The sequence below is a fragment of the Suricata suricatta genome, chromosome 1 (assembly GCF_006229205.1).
Source record: "Suricata suricatta isolate VVHF042 chromosome 1, meerkat_22Aug2017_6uvM2_HiC, whole genome shotgun sequence".
Taxonomy (NCBI): Eukaryota; Metazoa; Chordata; class Mammalia; order Carnivora; family Herpestidae; genus Suricata; species Suricata suricatta.
In genome coordinates, this window is record NC_043700.1 from 106,796,879 (window position 1) to 106,811,827 (window position 14,949).

Below are 14,949 nucleotides of genomic sequence, written 5' to 3' on the forward strand. Positions count from 1 at the left end.
CAGGGACAGTTGCCAGAGAGGAGATAACCAGCTACTCGCCATAAATATTCCGGGCAGAACTAGGGAGAGAGCAGTTAGGGAGCTGTGGAGTTGCTCCTGGTGTCTTGGAGGGACCTAGCGAAGAGTGGTCAGGCTTTAGTGCCATGAAGGATGGAAACAAAGTTAAACCATGCCGTACAAATCGGTGGTGAACAGCAGTGCCGATAATTCAGACTTAGAGTAATTGATCATTCGCAGGAGCAATATCAGAACACAATGTCAACACCAGTGCACATTCCTGGAGCTTAATCGTTTTTTCTCTCTCCTGTATATTTTATAGCGGAATTTGAAAGATTATTCTTTCCAAATCAAAGGGAAATCCCTGAAGCCAAATGAAGAGATATAGTATGCACAGACACCTTTTCTTTCAGCATGAACATAATAAAACATCATGAGGGGCCAGGAGTCAGAGAAAGGAGTGGGTTGTTATTAAAGAGCTGTGTTGGAAAAAATAAGCTAATAGTGCAAAATCTGGGAAGCACTGGAAATCCAGCAGAGCTGAATGCTCTTCCTTCTCAGACAATTTAAGCTATCTTTTCACATATCAGGGATAGAAAATAAAAGCTTAAAGTATTCATTCACTGTCTCCTTCAACCCCATTGTATTTGGAGAAACAGCAGTTATTTCGTCAGGAGTACACCCGGGGCCCAGAAATACCCATCAAGCGCAAACCATTTACCCCAGAATTGGTGGACAATGGAAATTTCTGCCAGTTTACTTCATCCTGGAAAACAAGCTTTCATGTAAGTTGCCCAGAGGTAGTGTTCCAAGTGCTAGTCAAAATGTAGATAAAGTGATAGTCACAAAATTAACAGTCACACTACTGAACACCCATCCTGGAAGAGAACAGGAAGAACTCCAAGCCTTTTACTCATATTTAATTATGTCCTCATCATTCCTCAAATACTGGGTCACTTTCTGAAACAGCTAAAGTCAGGTTTTCTCTGATTTTAGCCAGCCTCGGCCAGACATCTCTGATTTCTTACAGGAGAAACAGACCCTGTAGGGCAGCAGAAGTCATGTGGGGGGAAATACGGAATATTCCATTGCTTTCTGGACTCATTTGGACTCAGGAGTTGGCATGAGTGTCCTACAAATAACCTGCACTAAGTTACTAACTTTGTTAAGCTTCCCCTTCAGCAAAATGTGTTGTCAGTGTTACAAGTGACAACAACTAGAAGGACAGTCAAGCATCAAGTTGGATTAGTGGAGAGGCGCGAGGAGAGTGATATGAACACAAATAGGAGGTAATCCACAACTATATTCTATTTGGATATGAATATCTCTCATATTACTTTAGGTTGTAACAAGGCTCACTTTCCCAATTACATGCCACCTGGGCTAAGGTTGTCATTAATGTTGAGCATAAGCCCCTTTTAGGAGATGACGGTGTCAGCATGGCTGTGGTGGACACCAAGACCGGTGACTGATGGGAAAGATCAAGCTCGGCTAATCCATAGACAATCCAGGATTTCCCAGATAGCAAAATCTTTTTTTTTTTTTTTGTAACTTTATTTTTTTTTTAAGAATATAACACTATTTTTTTAACATATGCAATTATTTTCCATCATTTACAATACAGTAGTTACAATGACACTCCAAATGGATAAGCAAAGTAAAAAATCAGAACCCCAAATTCTATTTCATGTAATTAGACTTATACAGAAATTAGAAGGTTAAGTAACAACTAGTTAATCACCTAATTTCACAGCTACCAGATAGCAAAATCTTAAGACAGCTACCTACCCAGAGAGGACTTGGCAAGGACATTTTAATACTCCATAGTCTTACTCCTAGATAAAACTGAACCTCTCCTGGGCAAATGAAAATCCTCCTTATTTTAAAGTTGCCTAGAAATCAGTTTTATGAGCCAAATACCCACTTTAGTTTCTGGGATTGAGTTAACTAATTCATTGATTACTTAAACATCTATATGTGATAAGGCACTGTGTGGAGTACATGAAATAGAAGTCATGTTCCCCTAAGTTCAAGAAGAGCTTGCTTAGGTGTATTAACAACAACAAAAAATAGTTTATGAGTATGAGCTAATGAACGGCCAGTCACCAATTATTCTGGGGGTGTCACGAAGGAAGGGGCAACAGCAACAAACTGTGGACTGGAGCACACAGTAAAGTTTTGTGTGATACATAGGGAGTCTCAGATAAGCATGGGGAGAAAGAAAGCCATGCTGACAAGAGGATGTGGAACAGGAGCGGATAAAGAAAAGAAATGCCTCTTTATTAGATCCTGATGGGACACAACTCCATAGGACCTGCTGGCAGATCAGTAAGAGAATTAGGCATTAATGGCAAGGACACAGCTCTGAATGTTTTTAAGTATAAGTGGATATCAATAGGACACAGAGGGCTATTGGGAGATATGGTTATATGTGTTGGTCATCCTTCTTACTTTTCAGATACAATGTTCCTGTTGAAGCACAAAGCATCTAATTCTCCTGGGTTACTGAGTTGCTCCATGCACAGCTGCTATTAATCATCACCACCACCACACCATCAACAGATTGCTCCCAATGAGCCAGGCATATAGGAAATAGATGCTTGATTCACATCACCTCCAATCTTCCACGTCACCTTGCCATGTGGATATTATTGGTCCCTTTCACAAATGAAGTGACTGGAGATCAGAAAGGCTGAGAAAGTTCCCCAGTGTCACACACATTTGAGGACTATATGAACTCTAAAGTCCTTATCATCTCCTTGTGAGCCTTGGTTTTGGTCAGAATAAACGGGCTGGGGCATCATCAAAAGAAAAAGCAAAATTTATACTACACATGTGCATATGACTGCAGGAACCACAAGCGACAAGGCAGAGTATTTTGGTAAGAATAACTATTAGCACTTAACATCCACCTGCAGAAAGAGTATACAAACTATTTCATGGGCTATCTCTATCAATGACTATAAGGTGTATCAGGGTAGTTCCTACAAGTTTGAAAACAGTTTCTGCTTTTCAAAGAGAAGGCTGTTGGCATGTGTCTGGCATTCTTGGGACTCATATGTGCAGAAATTTAAATGGTTTGAAAGGAAAGAAATTGGGAGAGACACAGTCACAAGACTTTGCTGCAAAAGGCAAATAACAGTTTATCAAGATATGAATAAGAGATGTAAAAGTTTTATTGAAAAAGGGCAATTGTGCTCCTTAGTATTTACTCCCAATGAGCTGAAAACTTACATCCACAAAGACCACCTACAAGTGTTTAGAGCAGCCTTATTCTTAATTGCCTAAGGATGGAAGCAACCAAGATGTCATTTAAGAGAAGAATGGAAAACTAAACTGTGGTATATCCATATGATAGAAGGTCATTCAGGAATAAAATGAACCATCAAGCCACTAAAAACACGAAGAAATCATAAATGTGCATTGCTAAGTGAAAGGAGTCAATTTGAAAAGCTACCTACTACATGAATTCAACCTTATAACATCCTGGGAATGGCAAAACTATGGAAACAGTAAAAAGATCAGTGGTGGTTAGGGGCTGGGGTGGGGAGAGATGAACAGGGAAAGATTTTTAGGGCAGTAAAACTATTTTGCATGATACAATAATGGTGGATACATGCCATTACAACTTATGTACTTGTCCAAATCCCCATAATGTACAACAAGAGTGAACTCTAAACTATGGACTTCAATTAATAATAATAATGCAGCAATATTGGCTCATCGATTGTAACAAATGTAGAACATCAATGCAAGGTATTAATAATAGGGAAACAGGGCAGGGTGGGGAGGAATATGGCAATTCTCTGTACTTTCTGCACAATTTTTTGTGAGCCTAAAACTGCTTTATGAAAAATAGTCCATTTTTTTAAGAAAAAGAGAGGTGTCACTATCCACTCTCCAGGTAAGCAATGCTATGCTTAATGTGCAGATCAAGTAATGCCACGCTCCTACCGGATGAAATCAGATTTTAAAAAGCACTTGGCCAACAAGAGTAAAAGAGGAATCCTGCCCATTCTCCATTTTTCAGTTAAGTCCACCCCAGTCACCTAGAAAGGTTCCTCTGACTGAGAGGAAGAAACATGACTCCAGAAACTGAACAAATAAAAAAGAAGAGCAAAGCAATCTATAATATATAATTTATAATTCTATGAAGCAGCAACAAAATTTAAATCTAAAAGAACAGCTCATTTTAGACTGCATTGCACGGGAGCCTGGGTAGCTCAGTCGGTTATGTGTCTGGCTTCGGCTCAGGTCATGATCTCATGGTTCGTGGGTTCGAGCCCCCTGTCGGGCTCTGTGCTGACAGCTAGCTCAGAACCTGGAGCCTGCTTTAGCTTCTGTGTCTCTGTCTCTCTCTGACTCTCCCCTGCTCACGCTGTCTCTCTCTGTCTCTCAAAAATAAATAAAAAGCATTAAAAATTTTTTGACTGCATTGCATTTATTTACATAATCTCACCATGCCTGTTTGTTTGCAACCTGAGGAGTTTCTTGGGTGAAATTTGAAACTGGCTCTTGTACACGGATCTGGGGCTGGAGAGACAGAAGAAAGAGGCAGGCTATTCCAGATTGGTAGGTGGCAGTTTGTTTTTTTGTTTGTTTTTTAAATTTTTGTTGTTGCTCCTGAAATACAGAATCTTATTTAGAAATTATTTAAAGTAGGGGGGAAACCATGTCAAGAAAGACCAGGTGGAAAATGGATTTCCAATAAAATGGAATTTGGGGGCAACAAAAGTCTAAAAAGCCACAAAAGAGAAATGGCACCCCTATTTTACGTGAACAATGGCTAATTACTTGCATATTTTGGCATTGTTAATCACTGAATCTGGGTTTTCCTCCGAACTCCACAAAAAACATGCACTGCACAATTTTATTATAAAATACCTGCTTTTTACACACATTTTAGGATAGCCGGAGAGGTGACAGTTTTAATAAGCAAGGGAACTTACATAGGAGGCTTAACATAGGAGGCTTGCAAGAGGAGCGGACCTCTGCACTCACTCGCCAAAATCTTGAAAGTTTATACAGAGGCCTTAACTGGATTCTATCACATACATCCTACAGAGAGTCTCAGCACCGCTCCGCTCTCTCAAGGTTGCATCCTTGAAATGGCTCCGGCTACGGGAACAACCAGCGGAACGTACATTCCAAGTCCAGGACAGGAGGTGAGGAGCCTCCAACTGCCTGGTCCAGCTCGTGGGTCAACTGGAGGTCACATCCTCTTGAGGACCTCCTCCAGCAATGCCTCCATCACCACTGTCTCAGGTATTTTGTTCTTTAAAAAAAATTTTTTTTAATGTTTTATTTATTTTTGAGAGAAAGAGAGAGAGTGAGAGCGTGAGCAAGGGAGGGGCAGAGAGAGAGAGGGAGACACAGAATCTGAAGCAGGCTCCAGGCTCTGAGCTGTCAGCACAGAGCTGGACGCGGGGCTCGAACCCACGAACTGTGAGATCTCGACTGAGCTGAAGTCGGATGCTTAACTGACTGACCCCAACTCTCAGGTATTTTTAACTTCTAAAAATGTTAAGGTTTAGGGAAAAGACCTCTGGCTTTTTCTTTTAAATCATCCACGATACAGTCTTTTCCCTGACCTTCGGTTCTGCCGAATCTCTAAGACGCATAGTTGTGTTGAGTGCAGTGTGTTCGAAGGCTGACAGAAGTACTCGAGACGCTATAAACTTCACGTAATTAAAACTACTTGTTGGAAACTAATGAAAAAGCAAACCACAGTTTGCATTGTTTCTTTGTTCTGGTTATATTTATAAAACTGTGAAACAGTATCTTCTTTCTTCTACCCTAGGAGAGAAATTACTTGGGGGTAAATAATCATAGTTTACCATTTAAAATTGGAAGGAGAGATGGTGGAAAATATTTGAGTAAATGATATATTTTTTTAAATTTCAAGTACCAGAGAAATAAAATAAGTTAAGTTGCTTTCATTTGGTTTTCCCAGCCTGACTTCTAATTTAGGTGCATTCATTATTTGTTTTATTAAAATAAAATTTATGTAGGGGTTCCTGAGTGGCTCAGTTGGTTGGGCTTCCATTCTTGATTTCGGCTTGGGTCATGATCTCACAGTCATGGGATCGAGCCCCGTGTTGTGCTCTCTGGGGAGTGGAGCCTGCTTGTGATTCTCTCTCTCTCTACCCCTCTGCCCCTCACCTCTGCTCACATGCGCGCATGCTCTCTCTCTCCAAAAATAAAATAAATAAAGTAAAATAAAATAAAATTTATCTAAAGGGAGCAGATCTTACACATAGTCTGATCTTGGTAAATGTATATACATATTTAACAAACACTATGACCAAGATCTAAAATGTTTCCATTACCACCAATTACCCCCTGTGCTCCCTCTAGTCAACCCCACCCATGTCTACAGGCAACCATTGTTCTAATTTCTATCATAGTTCAGTTTGATCTGTTCTTGAACTTGATATGAATGCAGTTGTTCAGTAGGTTCACTTTCGTATCTGACTTCTTTTGTTCAGTATGTTTTTGACATTCATCCATGTTGCATGTATTGATACTTCTTTCTTTTTTATTGCTGGGAGTATTCTTTAGTATGAATATATCACAATTTGTTTATCCATTCTCCTATAGACAGACGTTTGGATTATTTTTAGGTTTGGCTCAATGAATGTTTTTATTTCTGTTTAGTTAATACCTAATTTCTGGTTCATAGGTTAGGTATATGTTTAACTTCATAAGAAGCTGCCAAACATTTCTCCCAAAGGGGCTGCTCCATTTTATGCTCTTATCAGCAATGCATATGAGTTCTGGTTGTCCCACATCCTCACCCACATCTAGTATTGTCCATCTTTTTAATTTTAAATATTTCAAAAAGTGTGACCTAACATTACATTGCAATTTTAAATTTGCCTTTCCCTGATCGATAATGGTGTTGACCATCTCTTCATATGTTAATTGTGATGCCCCTTTTGCCAGATGTCTATTTATATCTTTTGCCCATTTCTACTTTTTTTCATTTTCAAACATTTTTTGATTTATACTTCTTTCTATTCTGGACATAAATTCCTATCTGTGTATTACAAATATATAAATATGTATATCAGCTCTGTGTATTATGCATATTCTCTCCCAGTCCATGTCTTGTCCACTCATTTTCTTAATAGTGTCACTGATGAGCAAAAGATTTTAAGTCTGATGAAATCTACCTTATTAATTTTTTTCTTTATGGTTACATTTTTTGTGTGTGTTCTCTCTAATAAATTATCACCTATTCCAGGCTCAGTATATTCTGCCTTTTTTTTTCATTGCACTTTATAGTTTTAGCTTTTATGTTGGGGTTTATGATTCATCTTTATTAATTTTTGTATACTATGTGAGGTTGAGGTAAAGATTTATTTTTCTCTACATATATAGTCACTGAATATATAGTTCCATTTGGGAAGAATGACATCTTAACAATAATAAGTCTTCCAGTCTATGAACATTCTATATTTCTCCATTTATTTTAAGTCTTCTTTATTTTCTCTCATCAATATTTTTCACTATTCAGTGTAGAGCTTTACCTATCTTTTGTTAAATTTATGTGTATTTTATGTTCTTCAGTGTCCCTATAAATGAATAGGTTTTCAATTGTTTCTCAATTTTATTTTCTATTTCTGTGTTGCTCCTTTATGGAAATAAAATTAAATTTTATATATGGACTTCATATCCTCCAGCCTTATTAAATATTTCATTATACAAGGAGTTTTTCAATGAGTCCAAAGCCCAATATGTTTCTCCCACAATACCACATGTAAAATTTAAAATAAGACACATAGTCATTTTTTTCTCAAATATCACTACCAAATATCAGCCATCAGTCAGGAGCCACATCAGGAAAAAAAAACTAGAAAAGAAAACCTCTAATTGACCCTATGAAAAATAGACATTAACTCCACTTTATGGAAGGTAAATCTGAAGTTAGAGAAGTTAAGGATCTTGCCCAAAGTCTCAGAGCTATTGGGTGATGGAAATGGTATCAATAATTGAGACAGACGTACACTCCGAGTCCTTCTGACTCTAGAACTTGTGCCTAAACCACTAGTCTCTAGGACTTCTTTTATTTCACTAATAATGTCAAGATGGGCACCCATCCTCCACGCAGGCTCGTGCAACCAGGGCACCAATAGGAAAATATGAGTTACCCTATCTATCCTCCTGTTCTCTGTTGCCAACTTCTTGGTGTCTCCCCTATGTTGAGAATTCTACCTGATAAGGTCCCTGTGGGTGCTGGTTGTGTTGTCTGAGAAACAAAGTAGTCTTTTTCAGTGATCCATAAAGATGTGCCTGGAGATAATAAGAAAAAGAGGCAGCCATTACATTGCATAAATAAATTTCCTGGTCATCACGGAAGTTTAATTCAGTACTCAAGACAAGGAAGTCACATGTGAACTTAAGAAAACAACCTGAAGAATGAATGCAAGTGTTTGTGGCATAACCAATAAATGGTGTTATTCCAAACTCTACACAAAGACTTTACGTATATTGGAGAAAGAAGAGAGGAAGAGATTTAGCCACTTTTGCTGAGACCAAGATATCCTGGGACAGTTGGTAAAACACTTGAATCTCAGATCCTGTGATAGCTCACCCAAATTAAATCTGTGTAGTAGAAAGGATTCATTCTCATAGGTCACCTGTAGCTCGTTTCCCTGGATGCATTCATGTATTCATTTTAGCCCTTTCATTAAATGTATCTGCTAAACCAAGAATAACAAAATGATACAACTGTGGCATTGTACAGATAAAACTTGTGGGTGCTATTTTTAAACTATGCATCAGAATCTGACTGCCTTATTTCTTGAAAGGAAAATTACATTGCTTCCAAGGAGTTTGGGAACTGTCATCTTCATTCTTAATCCTCTCGAATGAAGGAAACTACAAAATAAAATTGAGCTCACTATGCATATAAACAAGTAAAATGATGGCCTCAGTTCTCCCATGCTGAGGCAAAATGAAGCATTGAGATTATCTTCTCTGGGTCTTAGTCTATAGCTTGCCCAAAATATAACTTCCGGAAGGGATCCACTTTATAATTACATCCAAAATGAACAGAACTGAGGTTTGTGATTGCCTAGCCCACTCACAATATAGCAGACTTTGGCATGATTCCTAGATTATATTCTTATTCTATATATCAGGAAATGATAATGTTTTGTATCTCACCAGTTAGGTAAGTGGCCAGTTTAATATAACACATATGTTGATCTTGTATCAAAATAAGTCTGACCTTTAAAAGCCAACTTGCATTTGGTACAACCCTTTTAGCAAGCAATTTGGCAACACATTTCAGAGCCATAAAAATATTCATAGGCGTTGGCCATGTAATCTCACACTTGGCAATTTCTCCCTAAAGGAATAATGTCTCCTCTAAAAAAAGAAGTTATAATCATACAAAAAGGTATTATAATATTACTCACGATAGCAAAAATTAGAAAGTGTTCATTTACAATAACAGAAATAGTTAAGAAATTATTATGAGAATATGATTGAAAGGGAAGTGTTTGCTGCAGTATTAATAGAAAAAAAATACAAACTCTTATCTGTCCTACAATTATAGTACTTATTATTTTTCTAAAACAGATAAAAGACACAGAAAAACTGATAATAATTTATTTGACTAAGCAGTAAGATTATGGGTTTTTCTTCCTTTTTAAGTTAAGATTTGGTCAGTTAGGTTGTAATTTTAAATATTTAATTTTTGCCCATAATCAAGCTTTATTGAAAAACTGACACCCCAATAAACATAATTTTTTATATTTGATTATATTGGTAGAGTGACTCGAATTACTGAACTGATAAAGCTTTCTGCAATACAACACAAATTCAGGAGTTTATATGGATCATAGTGTTGCTTTCTTCTAGATGAGCACCCTTCCGTGAGTCTGGCCTTCCCTCCTGTTGGCTGGCTCAACACTGCTGAACAGCCTACACGGAGGACCATCTGAGTGTGGTTTAAAAACTGATAATCTTGTAGCAACCTAGACATTTTACATCCATTAAATACTAGGAATTTGGGCTTAGAACTAACCACTTCTTTTTATGTTTTTTCTTTTCTTATTCCAAGGACGGTGTAGTAAATCTCTAGCTAAAGGCATGTGGATCCTTTCGCAGTCCTAGCAAGTCCCAGTCTTTAAGGCCTGAAGTTATAATTTTAAAGGGAATTTAGTAAGATATCCACTGACCTTCAGATGAGGAGCATTATCTTCAGTATTCTTATAACCCAAAAACCCTTTCTCATGTGTGCAGCCTCTAATAGTGCTCTCTTTCAGACTGCCTTGGTTACTAAAAGGAAAATAATATTTAAAAATAATATAATTCCCTTGGGGCACCTGGGATGGCTCAGTCGGTTAAACGTCCAACCTCAGCTCAGGTCATGGTCTCATGGTTCATGAGTTCAAGCCCCATGGCAAGTTCTGTGCTGACAGCTTAGAGCCTGGAGCCTGCTTTGGACTCAGGGTCTCCCTCTCTCTCTCTGCCCCTACCCCGCTCACACTGTCTCTCTCAAAAATAAATATTAAAATAATAATAATGTAATTCCCTTAGGATGTTTCTCTGCCTCTGGGAGAGCCACATTTAAACTACTCAGAATTCCCCTGGAATTCAAGACCTCACATGTACAGGTTCTACACTGCAGCCTCAATAGTTCATGTCAAGGACAGTCAGGAGTCCAAAACATACATTCTACTTAAAAACTGAGACATAAGATGGAATGATTCTCCAAAGGATACTTGGTTTAAAATTTCAAATCTCTATCATTCCCATTGTTAGCAAATTAATTTTCATCCAACATATTTACATATTTCCAGCATACGAGGAGAAACATGAAGTCTTGACAGGATAGTTTTTCCCTGACAATTACTGAGAAAGTAGATGTTTACTTGACATAATTATTGAAAGTAGGCATGTGTGGGTGGAAACATGTACTTAACACTATTTTATATGATAACTTCATATTTCCATCCTATTAAGTAGTTTCTTTCAGTCTATTTTTTATGTATATGTACAGATTTACTAAAGCATTTCCTTTAAAATTTCTTTTGAGAGTTATTTGGAGTTGGCCCACTGCTGTGTCTCTTCAAGATGAGACTCTCCGTCATTTCCTATTAAGCTTGTCTTAATACTGTCAAATATTTCTCTTTTCCTCAGATAAGTGTTAACCTGGTAATGTGATATGATTCAGGAGCTTTAAAACAAATTTCCATGTGGAACATTTCATGTGTAGGAAATTTTAGATATATAATAATCTTTTTTAATATTTATTTTGGCAGTGTGCACATATGAGTGGGGGAGGGGCAGAGAGAGAATCCCAAGCAGGCTCCACACTCAGTGCAGAGCCCGACTCAGGGCCCAGTCGCATGAACCATGAGATCATGACCTGAGCTGAAATCAGGAGTTGGATACTTAACTGACTGAGCCACTCAGGCGCCCCTAGATGTATAATAATCTTTATCCACATCTGAGTCTTCAGCATGACAAATGGTCTCATGATTCACCATTCTTTGAGAAAAAATACATGCCTGGAGTAGAAAACATAGCCCCCAGGCAGATAGTCAAATCTGGATTAGATTGGCTAGGGATTAAAAGATACAGGCAGGAATTGTGGCTGTAAATTAAAGATTTTTATATTTATGAGGAAAAACATAATTTTTTATATCTTACATTTATAGAGAGGTATACCAAAAGCATAGAATCAAAAGTTAGAAATCATTTTGGAATAGATCAGTAGTAATTCATGTATAAAGTTACAGGGTCTTCTGGCTTTGAAAAATATTTATAATAGGCCTGGCATTTATCTGAAGGGATTGGTGTAGTTCGATTCATTCTTGCAGCACCACAGGAATCACATTCTACTTCTGATGCCGAAGAACTCCTTCACTCTGAGGAAACGAGCAACTACGTAAATTAACTCATGGTCACACAAATAAGAAAGCTGATGCTGGGAATAGTCATTGGATATTATACACTTCCCATTTCCTTTTATGACTCTCTAAAATTATTATTGCTTGATGACTGGCTTAATTTTTTTAAGTTTTTGTTTAAATTCCAGTTAGTTAATATATAGTGTAATATTAGTTTTAAGTATATAGTATAGTGATTCAACACTTCCAAATCTCATCTGGTTCTCATCAGCACAAGCGCACTCCTCAATCCCCATCACCTATTTCACTCATCCCTCACCCATCTCCCCTCTGGTGATCATCAGTTTACTCTCTACAGTTAAAAATCTCTTTCTTGGTTTGCCTCTCTCTCTCTTTCTCTTTTCCTTGTGATCATTTGTTTTGTTTCTTAAATTGCATATATGAGCAAAACCATATGGTATTTGTCTTTCTCTGACTTATTTCACTTAACATAATACTCTCTAGCTCCATCCATGTCATAGCAAATGGCAAGATTTCATTATTTTTTGTGGCTGAATAATATTCCATGGTACGTATATGTGTAGGTATATATGTATATATGTATAGGTATATATGTATATATGTATATGTGTATATATATATACTACCTCTTTATCCATTCATCAGTTGATGGATTTTTGTGCTGTTTCCATAATTTGCCTATTATAGCTAATGCTACTATAAACATTGGGGTGCATGTATCCCTTTGAATTTGTATTAAAAAAAGTATTTTTGTATTCTTTGGGTAAATAGTAGTGTAAGTGCTGGATCATAGGATAGTTCTATTTTTTGAGGAACTTCCATACTGTTTTCCAGAGTGGCTGCACATTCCTTCCAACAGCGCAAGCGGGTTCCCCTTTCTCTACATCCTTGCCAACAGCTGTTTCTTGTGTTTTTGATTTTAGCCAGCCTGACAGGTTTGAGGTGCTATATCATTGTAGTTTTGATTTATATTTCCCTAATGACGAGTGATGTTGAGCATCTTTTCATGTGGATGACTGGCTTATTTTTATTTAAAGTTAATTATCACAGAGGGAACTACTCCAGAGTACCCTTACCAGATTGCTAAGTCACATGATGTATGACCAAACATACATCTTGTCAATAAAGAGATAGTGCCTGGCACAGAACAGGCACTCAGTATATCCTTGCCAAGACTGAAAACATCTTGTGGTATGTGTGCGTGCGTGCGTGCGTGCGTGTGTGTGTGTGTTTGTGTGAATAGAGACAAAAATCTACCCACAGTCAAATAGTTTCCAAAAACCCAATAATAGCAAAGTCCTCTGTGAAGCTGATGGTTTTGTGAAGTACCTTTCCCCCATACAGGTCATCCCCCAAATATAGCATCATCCCAAAGTAAAACCCCACTTCATCATTTGGAAAACTGAGGAATACTAAAGGGGAATGGAAATGCGTCACTTCTACCCTAGGAGGAAATGAGGCCACCGGGAAGGGGAAGCCATGCACCCATGTGAGAAGCCCTGTGACCCCACACAACCTCCCAGCTGCCTAGGGAACAAAGCCAACGCGTGGATCTCAACCTCAAATGCCACGATGAGAGAGAGAATCCAGTGTGTGGCATTTGAGCCCCATAGCCAGAGACACACCCTGTTTTCTACTACAGCTGTCCATGCTTGGATGGGGACAAGGAGGCCAACTGAGAGCAAAGTCAGAGGGCACAGGAGTGAATTTGGTGCTTAGACTCCTTTAATATTTAAACAAATTGATCTTTGCTAGAAATCTTTTTAAACCAGAACTTCATTTGATGGCTGTGTTCCTTTGTTTTTACCAACATGACACAGTGCTTGGAGCAATTCATACTTCTTGACTCCGTCCTTAACTTTCACCTAAAAGTCACTGATAAAATCAAGAAACGAATCAAGAGAGAACACCAAGCTCACCAAAACCAAATAATATGCCTTTTACTTAATCTGCTGTAAACAAGCCACTTGCTCTACAATGAATAGAGGAAAATTTTCAGTATCTGAGAAGTCTATTTCACATGCCTTTTTATGTTTCTAAGCACCCAGTTAATCACATTCCTGAGAAGGGTGACATTTCTGGGACACAGAAAGAATGGTAATCATAGATATTTCCCCAGTCACATTACTGCCTCCTGCCGCGAATGTCCAGTTGATTGCTCAAGGGAATGTATCTCACCTGAAATCCTTTGGATTGCATGCATTTGTTTTATACTGATTGTGTTGTGTCAAATTCTACTGGGCATTTAGTCCAGCAGTTCTTAACCAAATTCTGTTCTCCTAGTCTAACATCAGGCTGCAACTAATTCAGCTGCACCGAAGTGAGGAGGCCTGGGTACCAGTAATGGCTCTGACCTTGGATAAGATACTTATCCTTTTGGGTGCTGGTTTCCTTCTCTGTGAAATAAGAGGGTTGTACCGATGACTTACAAGGTGTCTTTTGACTCACAGATAATATGTGCTATGATTGGCAGTGAATTGCCGATTACAGTTAATTGTTCATCTACTAAAAGGAATAAATCACAGCATTTTATAAGGAATCATGGAAAGCTAACTCCAACACCCTTTGTTACCAAAATAGGGAAAATGAGGCCCACAGAAAAAAGGTATCCCAGTTAGTGGTGGAACAACAGACTGAGACCCAAATCTCTTGACATGTTGTCATGTACTTTTCCAACAGGCTGTCAAGCACACTTGTCAAATCTACTGAAAATGGAAGTCTGGCATGAGTTAAGGAGTGGAGGAGTCAAATGCCTCTTCTCTCTATTCTTGTTGCTCTTTGCTAATCTTTCTTCTACCGCTTACTACACTGCATTATAATTAGTTGAGTGCAGGTTTGAACAACATACACACATAGACAAGCATGCTCACCCCCCACCCCCGGCACTTACGCACACTTAGATTGTGAACTCTTTGAGGACTTTGTCCATTCCAAAGCTTTTTACACATGGTAGACACCCCATAAATATTTGCTGGATGTCATGAAATGCTTCTAAGAGAATGAAAGAGAAGCTGAGGTACCAACAGTTTACTCCTCCTCTACTCCATGGTCTACTCTCTTCTAG

At 38.2% G+C, this 14,949-nt stretch overlaps 1 pseudogene; it reads right to left on the reverse strand.

The window, feature by feature from the left end:
* Positions 1 to 9,766: 9,766 nt before the first annotated feature.
* On the reverse strand, positions 9,767 to 10,100 carry LOC115301436 (annotated as a pseudogene).
* Positions 10,101 to 14,949: the final 4,849 nt, after the last annotated feature.